General features: G+C 46.1%; 2 protein-coding genes across 8 annotated transcripts in view; both read left to right on the top strand.

Annotated features, from left to right (window-relative positions):
* The window catches only part of LOC139276125 (NXPE family member 3-like), a 742865-nt gene that overhangs the window by 585766 nt on the left and 143632 nt on the right, over positions 1-13467 (top strand). The gene's annotated exons all lie outside the window — the stretch shown is intronic.
* The window catches only part of LOC139276124 (zinc finger protein 850-like), a 226213-nt gene that overhangs the window by 146130 nt on the left and 66616 nt on the right, over positions 1-13467 (top strand). The window lies entirely within an intron of this gene.

Genomic DNA, 13467 nt, shown 5'->3' with positions numbered 1-13467 from the left:
ATACTGCCGCTTAAGGGTTCCCTGTTTTACAATAATCCCATCATCTCCACACTCCAAATGCAACTGGAATTTGCAGAGGAGGTCTCTAGCCATCAAGTTACAGTCCAGATTGGTTGTGATAACAACTCGATGTTCCACCGATTCTTCCTGGTAACCCATTTTAACCGGTTCTGACACTGGGAATGTCGAGATTTGTCCCAGGAATCCTGAAAGTTCCTGTGTTTCAGTAGAGGCAGGGAGTTTAAGCTTTGATTGTACAGAAGACATGAAGGCTCCCGTATCTATCAAAAAGGGTTGGCACTCATTCAGAATTTTTAACGATATCATTGGTTCATCGTCCGGGGAGGATCCCTGCACAATCAAGCTGCGTAGTCAATCGGGGGACAATTGACCAAAGGGGTTGTTCTGGGAGAAGTTAGTGTAATATCCTCCTCTCCCCCCTTGCCCCCCTCCTCTTCCTCCTCTTCCTTTTCCATGCTGACGGTAGGGGCAATTTTTATTCCAATGTCCTTCCTGCCCACATTTGAAACAGTCAATTCCTCTTACCCAGTCCCGGCCTCTTCCCATACCACGCCGGGGACAATAGGGAGGTTTATTAGCAGGGCTCGGGCCGTTTGGTTGTTTAGTATAACCGTATCCTTGCTTATCCATCCAATCCTGTGTGCAACACTGCGGTTCTATTGATCCTTCCTCCCGAGATGGCTCTTCCTTTCTCGTCACGTAATCAGTCTTGACCCGGGTTGGGGGCGCACCTTCCCCCTCCCCTTTCTTTTCCTGCCAATAATATCTAACTGCCCTTTCCATTTGTCCGGATAGCGTGAGCAATCAAATAGTTGTTCGAAGATCACATAGACATCTATAGTGGAGTGGTCTGCAGCTTGTTGTGCATCAGGGTTTGGCATTGGTCTGACAGGTAATTGGTGTCGAGACTTTGGGATCTTGGAAATCATTTCTAAGTCGGAGGATGTTTCGGAGCTGTCTGACTGCTTGACAGTTCTGCATCTCGATCGGCGGGGGTGTTTACTATGTCTTTCACAACTTGGACTGGTAGATTGACTAGAAGATTTACGGGACTGTCTGTGATGTCGAGATATAGTTCTGCCCTTTCGAGTATGAGATCTGATTCTTTCGGCTATATTGCTTGTGAACTGGGGATCCGAATCGCTATCAGAGGATGAGGAGTCAGTTTGGGTTTGTTGCTTTGGTGGTATGGGGTTATTTTTAACTCCTCTCGCCGGAGTGTAAGGTGGAGGGTGTTGGGAAGAGGACTGGAGCAAGGGGCCAGGGGGTGCGGGAGGCGCCGTTGGGCGCTGAGTCAGTGACCACTCATCAATTTCATCATCAGCCTCGGTTAACACAAAGCCAGCCATTTTACTACGTAGTCGGTCAATACCTTTCTCAGAGGTCCCAGAGGATCTCTTAGTAAGTTTCTCGTGCGCACATTCTTTTTTTTTAAAGACGTCTACAGTTTTAACATGTGTTTCCTCTGTCAATGAAAGTCCTAATTTAATAGCATTTGTTTGCCAACTTGACAGAAGTGATGCATCTTTTAAATAAATTTTTCTTTTGACAATCCGTGCTTTTTTTTTGCTACCTCTACGCTTCTAGTAAGAGGAGGAAAAGGAGGGGGGCACGGGGGGAGAGGAGGATCTTACACTAACTTCTCCCAGAACAACCCCTTTGGTCAATTGTCCCCCGATTGACTACGCAGCTTGATTGTGCAGGGATCCTCCCCGGACGACGAACCCATTCTGAATGAGTGGCAACCCTTTTTGATAGATAAGGGAGCCTTCATGTCTTCTGTACAATCAAAGCTTAAAAACTCCCTGCCTCTACTGAAACACAGGAACTTTCAGGATTCCTGGGACAAATCTCGACATTCCCAGTGTCAGAACCGGTTAAAATGGGTTACCAGGAAGAATCGGTGAAACATCGAGTTGTTATCACAACCAATCTGGACTGTAACTTGATGGCTAGAGACCTCCTCTGCAAATTCCAGTTGCATTTGGAGTGTGGAGATGATGGGATTATTGTAAAACAGGGAACCCTTAAGCGGCAGTATTATACCACTAGAACCCCTCAGTGGTGGTCTCTGGACCTGCCGCAGGCACCCTATCACGTAACCCTAGCATACGATCCCAGTGGAAAGAATCAGGACCTGCAGAACTTTTATCAGGATCACGAAGGGGAAGTGAAGGGAATTCTATTAAGGGCTAGAGTGACTGGACTGGAAAGAGAGGCAGATTTTGTGGCAGTGGATAAGAATCTGTGGAAACAGCCCCTAACAATGGCACCGCATATTGCTCGTGAAGTATTAGCCCCTCACCATGCTAAAGATTTGGGAGTTATGGTACGCAAGGCCATAGATGAGGCTGACCCTACCAGCCAGGATGTGCAAATCGTAAAACATGACCAAACAGTCCAATTTCATGGGGACCCCGAGAAGGTCTTAACGACTCTACAGCATCATACTGGCTCGGACATACCTGACTATGTGGATCCTCATGTGTGGGCAGAGGACCCCTCCCAAGTGGGTTATATTCCCATTGATCCGATTGAGATCCCAGTGCAGGGCAATGTGGACTGGCCCTCTATCCGACAGAACCCACTGAAATCACAGGCAATCCTAAACTGACCTTTCGGCACTGTACTGCAATTAATCCGGCCTGTTTTCTTACTGAGCCACCCCAAGATGAGGAAGAACCCAGTCATGATTGTTTATCTTTAATTTAAGAGGCCACATCAGTCAGGGAAGATTTAGTTGATGTACCAATGGAAGATCCAGACTGTATTCTTACTGAGCCACCCCAAGATGAGGAAGAACCCAGTCATGATTGTTTATGTATGTTGATGGAAGTACTTCTATTAATCCAGAAGATACACGAATCTCAGGATACGCCATAGTAAACCAGGAGAATCAGGTCTTGGAATCTGCCGCTTTTGAAACCGCCTATTCTGCTCAACAAGCTGAACTATTCGCTCTCACCCGAGCCTGTATTTTGGATAAAGATCTCAAAGTCAATATCTATACCGACTCTAGGTATGCCTTTGGGGTGGCCCATGATTTCGGACAATTATGAAAAAATAGGGGATTCCTAACCTCACAAGGGAATGAGATATCTCATAAACAGCTAGTATCTGATTTGTTGCAAGCCCTCATGTTCCCCAAACGCATTGCCATTGTCAAATGTACCGCCCACACTACCGGAAAATCTCTGGTTGATATAGGGAATCGTTGTCCTGACCAAGAGGCCAAACAGGCCTCTCGTGACCAACAGATGGTAGTGCCCAAAATTATGAGTCAGACTAAAAATCCTGCGAAGGATAAGTTAGCCTCGGAAAAACCAATGCCAACCATACAAGATGTTATAAAAGCACAGGAGGACGCTCCTGAAAAAGATAAACTGTTGTGGAAATATTATGCATGTACTTATGACAATGTTTCTAAACTCTGGACCACTCCCGCGGAACAGACTTGCATGTCTGACAAATTGGCTCTATGGGTTATTGAATGTATGCATTTTGCTACTCATTGTGGAGCAAGGACCACGAGTGACACACTTTTGGCTACTTGGTGGCACCCTAGACTCCAGGCGCTCACCCAGAACATCAGTAGTCGTTGCCTGGTTTGCCAGCAACATAATCCAGGGAAGGGAGTCCCCAGTGATTGGGGTAAAATGCCCCTACCTGAAGGTCCCTTTGAGACATTTCAGTTGGACTACATTGAGTTGCAAAAAGTTCAGTGTTACAAATATGTGTTAGTAATAGTAGATGTGTTTAGCAGATGGATTGAAGCCTACCCTAACCTGGACAATAAGGCTCAAACTGTTGTTAAGGTGTTGATGAGGGAAATTGTTCCTAGATATGAGATCTCAGCTCGACTGATGACCACCTATGTTCTTTCTCTGACTCAGGCTCGCGACTAGTTCACAACCAGGTTCAAGATGCTCACCTCGACCTCCCAGTTTTACCCAAATTGTCCCTCGTGGCACCAGGGAAGTATGGATTCGGAAGGGATTAGAGCCACAATGGGAGGGGCCTTTTCAGATATTACCCGCTACCCCCACTGCAGCCAAGGTTGAGGGGAAAAGTGCCTGGGTTCACCTGCACCACTGCAAGCTCACCACCCTCTAACGAACCTATTTTACTGGTTATTCTAACTCCTGTTTCTGTTCCAGACTTCCTCTTCTCCATAGCTGAACAAGGCCGTTGGCATCCTAATTGGAACGTGGACCAGTTTGAACTTTTACCCGTAGTGATAGACAGCCAGCTACACCGACGGTGACCTGAGAAGAGAGACGGGAAAACTGAACTCTTTTAATCAGCAAAATAATTGGACTATTTATCTGAATCCTGAGCCATAAGATGAAACTGTCTGTATGCCACAGTCTGTATAATAGTGTTGATATATGACAGTTTCGCCGCATGGGAGGGGAGACAGAGACGAGCGCTACATGTCTTATGTTTATGCGCAAAATGGGAACTTTTCTGGATATTAGGTGTGTTCACATTCCCTATACATTTTACTCCTAGAATGATCCTAAGTGTTATCATGGAATAATAAAAGGGGGGAATGTGAATGTTTAAAATGTATAGAGACATTGAAGTTGAGAACGTGGGAATTGTATAGGGACAGTATAAGCTAACAAAGAATTCATGGAGGAATAGCCATGACATCTCGGACTCGAGACTGCAAAATGTTACAACACTAACACATATTGAAACAAAACCCACAGCTTGCAGAAAAACCTCAAGGTCTTATTAAATCATGTTATTAACCTGAAACATTAACAGAAGGTCTTTGTTTAAAATCAGACCATACTTAGGTCGGCTTATGAGTGGACAAAGGGAAGGAGGGATCAAAAGAGATAGGTTGAACTAGATTGTCACTCTAGCCCTATCTTGTTATCTTTTGCCGAGAATGTATAACTGTTGACGCTTTACGATGTAACTTCACTTATCCGTAGGGAGTGTGTACGCTCGATTGAGAATGTATATCATCTTTCTGATAAGTCTTGCCGGCCGGTAAAATAAAGACTGCTTTGTTCAAAGCACAAGAGATATTCGACTCAGTAATTTTACTGAACCAGATTGAGGTAAAAGAATCCAGGAATCAACAACTTTACACTCATTGGATGTTTTCAGATCCATCCCTTTATAGAAATATATCACACAAGATTTTAAATCTGTTATTTTCTGTACCAGTTATCCATTTTTGGATCTGATTTTTTAAAACTCCTCCACACATATTGCATGTGACAGCCTTTGAAATATTCTGATCTTTGTAATCGTCATTGCTGATTTGGATGGTCTCGTTGATTGAATCTCTTGTCACTATCACACATTGCACTATTTCTTTAATCGAGATCATTGTTTCAAATGCTTCGTTTATCATGGCATTAGGTCCTCCATTGATCCCCGTCAATAATCGTTAGTTACAGACTGGGATTTGGGTATAGGTTTAGGGGTTCGTGGTTGGGGCTGGTGGTTATTGGTTAGGATTGGGGTTATACTTGGGGCCAGTGGTTATTGGTTAGTATTGGGGTTAGTGGTTGGGGCTGGTGGTTATTGGTTAGGATTAGGGTTAATGGTTGGGGCTGGTGATTATTGGTTAGGATTGGGGTTAATGGTTGGGTCTGCTGGTTATTGGTTGGGGATAGTCGATACGATGTTCGGTTTATGAGTTAGTGATTAGGGTTAGAAACCACTATTGACAACGCAGTGTCACTAGACCCGTCGATTTTAATTTCATTTTTTTTATAAACCTCACGCAGACGAGTCAGAAAACAGCCTCATGAATTGTTCATTTCAGGAACCTTCTTTCTGACCGAGTCCCATTTCCTCCCTCCTTTCACATCTCGACATTTCTCATAGAAAAAACACAGGGACATTAGACTTTGGGACAAGAAAATGTGGATCCAGGTTGTTATGTATGTAAACATTGTAACTGTGTAAGACTTGCCACCAGAGGGCAACTGTTGGAGGCCCCAGGGTCACCTGCACACCTCGTGCAAGGGAATATAAAAGGTTGTCTGCCATGCTGCTTAGGCGCTCTGGAGTTGTATTAAAGAGACTAAGGTCACATCAGTTTTTGCTCACAGTTCTCAGTCTTGTGGAGTTCTTCCATACTTAACAATTGGCGACGAGTAACAGATCACAAACTTTCACGCAGTCATGGCTGCCGTTGGTATTTTAGAGAGATTTGTAGAGGGCGATGGTTGGGAAGCCATCGTTGAGCGTCTCGACTAGTACTTCGTAGCCAACAAGCTGGATGGGGATGATAAAGCGATCTAGCGTAGGGCAATTCTCCTCATTGTGTGTGGGTCCACAATATACGGCCTCATCAAGAATCTGCTAGCACCAGAAAAACCAGCGGAGAAGACATATACAGAGTTGTGTACGCTGGTTCGTAACCACCTCAAGCTGAAGGAGAGCGTCTTAATAGCCTGGTATCGCTTCCACACGCACCACCGCTCCAAGGGCCAGGATTTGGCGAGTTACGTCGCCGACCTGAGACACCTGGTGGGAACTTGCGAATTTGATGGATTTTTGGGGGAAATTCTGCGGGACTTTTTCGTGCTTGGCATCAGCCATGAGGTCATTCTTCGCAAGCTTCTGTCCGCCGAATCTCTAGACCTGAGCAAGGCTATTATGATAGCCCAGGCATTCATATCCACAAGCGATAATACCAGACAGATATCTTCCCAGCATCGAAGCTCACCGGCAAGTACTGTGCATAAAATAATGTCACTAGCAGGCAGAACTGTATATGGCAGGCCTACACGCCTGCAGCTGCAAGACCTAGGCTGACTCACAGTCCGCCATTGGGTGTAAATGCAAATCCATTCGCACCATGTTGGTGCTGCGGAGATAATCATCGAGCCCATCAATGTCGATTCAACCACTATGTGTGCAAAGGCTGCGAAACAATTGGGCAGCTCCAGCGAATGTGCAAGAGTGCTGCAACTCACCTCGTGGCAGAGTTGGCAGAGGATGATCGATCCGGCATGGATCTCGCAGAACAAACGAGAGAGGCAACTCAAGCTGAGGAAGAAGTGTATGGGGTACATACCTTCACCACCAAGAGCCCTCCTATCATGCTGAAAGTCAAATTGAACGGTATTTCGGTATCAATGGAGTTGGACAAGGGGGCGAGTCAGTCAATTATGAGCCAGAAACTGTGGGGCAACAAGGCACAAAGGCCCAAACTGAGTCAGACAAAGCTGTGCACCTACACCAAAAAGCTCATACCAGTCATTGACAGTGCAGCAGTTAAGGTATCGGATGATGGAGCTGTGCATGATTTATCACTGTGGATTGTACCAGGCGATGGCCCAACGCTATTCAGCAGAAGCTGGCTGGGAAAGATTCAATAGAACTGGGATGACATCAAAGTACGATCTTCAGTGGATGATGCCTCGTGCGCCCAAGTACTGAGCAAGTTTCCGTCACTATTTGAACCAGGCATCGGCAACTTCAGAGGTGCCACGGTGCAGATCCATCTAGTCCCCGATGCAAGGCCCATTCATCACCAGGCCCGAACAGTTCCATACATGATGAGGGAGAAAGTCGAGATCGAGCTGGATAGACTTCAACGAGAGGGAATCATATCACCAGTTGAGTTCAACGAGTAGGCCTGTCTGATTGTTCCGGTGTTAAAAGCGATGGCATGGTCAGAATCTGATGAGACTACAAGGTAACAATCGAGTCTCGTTACAAGACCAGTACCCGCTACCCAAGGTGGATGACCTGTTCGCAACATTAGTGGGGGGGGCGAGGGGGGCGAAGTCGTTCACCAAGTTGGACCTAACCTCCGCCAACATGACACAGGAGCTGGCTGAATCTACGAAAAGATTGATGTGCATCAACACGCACAAAGGACTGTTTATATACCACAGATGCCCTTTTGGGATTCGCTCAGCTGCTGCCATCTTCCAGAGGAACATGGAGAGTCTGCTGAAATCGGTTCTGTGCACCGTTGTGTTCAAGACGACATCCTGATCACCGGTCGAGACACCACCGAACACTTGCACAACCTGCAAGAGCTTCTAAGTCGACTAGACAGAGTGGGACTTAGGCTGAAACGCTCCAAGTGTGTTTTCCTGGTGCCAGAGATCGAATTTTTGGGGAGAAAGATTGCGGCAGACGGCATCAGGCCAACGGACTCAAAGACAGAGGCCATCAAGAATGCACCCAGACCACAGAGTGTGATGGAGCTGCGTTCGTTCCTGGGACTCCTCGCTATTTTGGTAACTTTCTACCCGGGTTAAGCACTTTGCTGGAACCGTTGCACATGTTGCTACTGAGGGGTGACGACTGGGTTTGGGGTAAATCACAAGAGACAGCCTTTGAGAAGGCCAGAAACCTACTTTGTTCTAATAAGTTACTTGTACTGAATGACCCGTGTAAACGATTAGTGTTAGCTTGTGATGCATCTTCGTACGGGGTCAGCTGTGTGTTACAGCAAACCAATGTATCGGGCAAACTTCAACTGGTTGCATATGGATCTAGAAGTCTGTCTAAGGCTGAAAGAGCCTACAGTATCGTTGAGAAAGAGGCATTAGCACGTGTATATGGGGTTAAGAAAATGTACCAATACCTATTTGGACTTCGGTTTGAGCTTGAAACCGACCACAAACTGCTCATTTCACTGTTTTCAGAAAACAAAGGTATAAACAATAATGCTTCATCCCACATCCAAAGATGGGCACTAACATTGTCTGCCTATGACTATGTTATCCGCCACAGTCCAGGCATGGAGAACTGTGCTGATGCCCTCAGTCGGCTACCATTGCCCACTACCGGGGTGGAAATGGCGCAGCCGCAGACTTGCTTCTGGTCATGGATGCTATTGAGAGCGAGGGGTCACCCGTCACTGCTCGCCACATCAGGACCTGGACCAGCCAGAATCCTGTGCTATCACTTGTAAAAAGTTGCATCCTCAATGGGAGCTGGTCAGCCGTTCCCGGGGAAATGCAAGATGAAATTAAGCCAGTACACCGACACAAAGATGAAATGTCCACGCAGTCGGATTGTCTCTTATGGGGTAATCATGTGGTTTTGTCCAAAAATAGGCAGGGAAACATTTATACGTGAACTGCACAATATCCACCCATGCATAATCATGCTGAAGGCTATAGCCAGGTCGCATGTTTGATGGCCCGGCATTGACTTGGACTTAGTCATGCGTACACCAGTGCAACACGTGCTCACAACTGAGCAATGCACCAAGGGAGGCTCCATTGAGTCTGTGGTCATGCCCCTCCAAACTGTGGTCCAGGATCCACATAGATTTTGCTGGCCCCTTTCTCAGAAAGATGTTTTTAGTTGTAGTGGACGTTTACTCGAAAAGGATTGAATGTGTAATCATGTCATCCAGCACATCCACTGCCACCACTGAAAACCTGGCTTGCCCGATGTCCTTGTCAGTGCCAATGGACCGTGTTTCACCAGCTCTGTAACATCGCCCATCTCTGCTCTTGCCTCAGCTCATCCACTGCTGTAGCCCTCAACCATGCCTTTGTTACTTCTGAACTTGGAAATTGCAACGCACTCCTTCCACATTCCACCCTACATAAACTAGATTTGATCCAAAACTCAGCTGCCCGTGTCCTAACTCACACCCTGGGTGTGTTTGATGGAACAATATAGAGGGAGATTTACTCTGTATCTAACCCGTGCTGTACCTGCCCTGGGATTGTTTGATGGGGCAGTGTAGAGGGAGTTTTACTCTGTATCTATCCTGTGCTGTACCTGCGATGGGAGTGTTTGATGGATCAGTCCATGGGGAGCTTTACTCTTTGACTAACCCGTGCTGTGCCTGTTGTGGGACTGTTTGATGGGACAGCATAGAGGGAGATTAACTTTGTATCTAACCCATGCTGTACCTACCCTGGGAGTGTTTGGGACCGTGTAGAGGGAGCTTTACTCTGTATCTAACCAATGCAGTATCTACTCTGGAATGCTTGGGACAGGTTAGAGGGGGATACCTGGGCAGGACCGGAACCAATGTCCTAGGGGGAGTGTTTGCTAGTGCTGTTGGGGAGGAGTTAAACTAGTATGGCAGGGGGATGGGAACCAATTCAGGGAGACAGAGGGAAACAAAAAGGAGGCAAAAGCAAAAGACAAAGGAGATGAGGAAAAGTGGAGGGCAGAGAAACACAAGGCAAAGAACAAAAAGGGCCACTGTACAGCAAAATTCTAAAAAGACAAATGGTGTTAAAAAAACAAGCCTGAACGCTTTGTGTCTTAATGCAAGGAGTATCCGCAATAAGGTGGATGAATTAACTGTGCAAATAGATGTTAACAAATATGATGTGATTGGGATTATGGAGACGTGGCTCCAGGATGATCAGGGCTGGGAACTCAACATCCAGGGGTATTCAACATTCAGGAAGGATAGAATAAAAGGAAAAGGAGGTGGGGTACCATTGCTGGTTAAAGAGCAGATTAATGCAATCGTTAGGAAAGACATCAGCTTGGATGATGTGGAATCTATATGGGTAGAGCTGCAGAACACCAAAGGGCAAAAAACGTTAGTGGGAGTTGTGTACAGACCTCCAAACAGTAGTAGTGATGTTGGGGAGGGCATCAAACAGGAAATTAGGGATGCATGCAATAAAGATGCAGCAGTTATAATGGGTGACTTTAATATGCACATAGATTGGGCGAGCCAAACTGGAAGCAATACGGTGGAGGAGGATTTCCTGGAGTGCAAAAGGGATGGTTTTCTAGACCAATATGTCGAGGAACCAACTAGGGGGGAGGCCATCTTAGACTGGGTGTTGTGTAATGAGAGAGGATTAATTAGCAATCTCATTGTGCGAGGCCCCTTGGGGAAGAGTGACCATAATATGGTGGAATTCTGCATTAGGATGAAGAATGAAACAGTTAATTCAAAGACCATGGTCCAGAACTTAAAGAAGGGTAACTTTGAAGGTATGAGGCGTGAATTGGCTCGGATAGATTGGCGAATGATACTTAAGGGGTTGACTGTGGATGGGCAATGGCAGACATTTAGAGACCGCATGGATGAACTACAACAATTGTACATTCCTGTCTGGTGTAAAAATAAAAAAGGGAAGGTGGCTCAACCGTGGCGATCAAGGGAAATCAGGGATAGTATTAAAGCCAAGGAAGTGGCATACAAATTGGCCAGAAATAGCAGCGAAACCCGGGGACTGGGAGAAATTTAGAACTCAGCAGAGGAGGACAAAGGGTTTGATTAGGGCAGGGAAAATGGAGTACGAGAAGAAGCTCGCAGGGAACATTAAGGCGGATTGCAAAAGTTTCTATAGATATGTAAAGAGAAAAAGGTTAGTAAAGACAAACGTAGGTCCCCTGCAGTCAGAATCAGGGGAAGTCATAACAAAGAAATGGCAGACCAATTGAACAAGTACTTTGGTTCGGTATTCACTAAGGAGGACACAAACAACCTTCCGGATATAAAAGGGGTCAGAGGGTCTAGTAAGGAGGAGGAACTGGGGGAAATCCTTATTAGTCGGGAAATGGTGTTGGGGAAATTGATGGGATTGAAGGCCAATAAATCCCCAGGGCCTGATGGACTGCATCCCAGAGTACTTAAGGAGATGGCCTTGGAAATAGCGGATGCATTGACAGTCATTTTCCAACATTCCATTGACTCTTGATCAGTTCCTATGGAGTGGAGGGTAGCCAATGTAACCCCACTTTTTAAAAAAGGAGGGAGAGAGAAAACAGGGAATTATAGACCGGTCAGCCTGACCTCAGTAGTGGGTAAAATGATGGAAACAATTATTAAGGATGTCATAGCAGCGCATTTGGAAAAAGGTGACATGATAGGTCCAAGTCAGCATGGATTTGTGAAAGGGAAATCATGCTTGACAAATCTTCTGGAATTTTTTGAGGATGTTTCCAGTAAAGTGGACAAGGGAGAACCAGTTGATGTGGTATATTTGGACTTTCAGAAGGCTTTCGACAAGGTCCCACACAAGAGATTAACGTGCAAAGTTAAAGCACATGGGATTGGGGAAAGTGTGCTGACGTGGATTGAGAACTGGTTGTCAGACAGGAAGCAAACAGTAGGAGTAAATGGGTACTTTTCAGAATGGCAGGCAGTGACTAGTGGGGTACCGCAAGGTTCTGTGCTGGGGCCCCAGCTGTTTATATTGTACCTTAATGATTTAGACGAGGGGATTAAATGTAGTATCTCCAAATTTGCGGATGACACTAAGTTGGGTGGCAGTGTGAGCTGCGAGGAGGATGCTATGAGACTGCAGAGTGACTTGGATAGGTTAGGTGAGTGGGCAAATGCATGGCAGATGAAGTATAATGTGGATAAATGTGAGGTTATCCACTTTGGTGGTAAAAACAGAGAGACAGACTATTATCTGAATGGTGACAGATTAGGAAAAGGGGAGGTGCAATGTGACCTGGGTGTCATGGTACATCAGTCATTGAAGGTTGGCATGCAGGTACAGCAAGTGGTTAAGAAAGCAAATGGCATGTTGGCCTTCATAGCGAAGGGATTTGAGTACAGGGGCAGGGAGGTGTTGCTACAGTTGTACAGGGCCTTGGTGAGGCCACACCTGGAGTATTGTGTACAGTTTTGGTCTCCTAACTTGAGGAAGGACATTCTTGGTATTGAGGGAGTGCAGCGAAGATTCACCAGACTGATTCCCGGGATGGCGGGACTGACCTATCAAGAAAGACTGGATCAACTGGGCTTGTATTCACTGGAGTTCAGAAGAATTAGGGGACCTCATAGAAACATTTAAAATTCTGACGAGTTTAGACAGGTTGGATGCAGGAAGAATGTTCACAATGTTGGGGAAGTCCAGAACCAGGGGTCACAGTCTAAGGATAAGGGGTAAGCCATTTCAGACCGAGATGAGGAGAAACTTCTTCACCCAGAGAGTGGTGAACCTGTGGAATTCTCTACCACAGAAAGTAGTTGAGGCCAATTCACTAAATATATTCAAAAGGGAGTTCGATGAAGTCCTTACTAATAGGGGGATCAAGGGGTATGGCGAGAAAGCAGGTAGAGGGTACTGAGGTTGCATGTTCAGCCATGAACTCATTGAATGGCGGTGCAGGCTAGAAGGGCTGAATGGCCTACTCCTGCACCTATTTTCTATATACTTCGTATTTAACTTGTGTTGTACTTGCCCTTGGAATGTCTGCTGGAACTGTGTTGAGGAAGCTTTACTCTGTAGCTAAGCAAAGCAAGTATATCCTTCCTTAGAGAAGGAGACCAAAATTGTGGACAGTCCTGTCGGTGTGGTACGGGAGTAAAGGGTTCTGAGGAGGGGGCAGGAAAGTGGAGCTGAGTCTATGATCAGACCAGCCAAGATCTTATTGAATGGGGAGCAGGCTCGGGGGGGTCCGGGTGGCCCACTCCTGTTCTAATTTCTCATGGTCTTTTGTACCCAGCATGCCCCGCAGGGGAGAATGTGCCTCACCCAGACTACAGGAGATCAGTGCGCAGGC

Source organism: Pristiophorus japonicus, chromosome 11, assembly GCF_044704955.1.
Source record: "Pristiophorus japonicus isolate sPriJap1 chromosome 11, sPriJap1.hap1, whole genome shotgun sequence".
NCBI classification, from domain to species: Eukaryota; Metazoa; Chordata; class Chondrichthyes; family Pristiophoridae; genus Pristiophorus; species Pristiophorus japonicus.
Note: the sequence above shows the minus strand (reverse complement) of the source record. Positions and strands in the feature narration are given on the sequence as shown.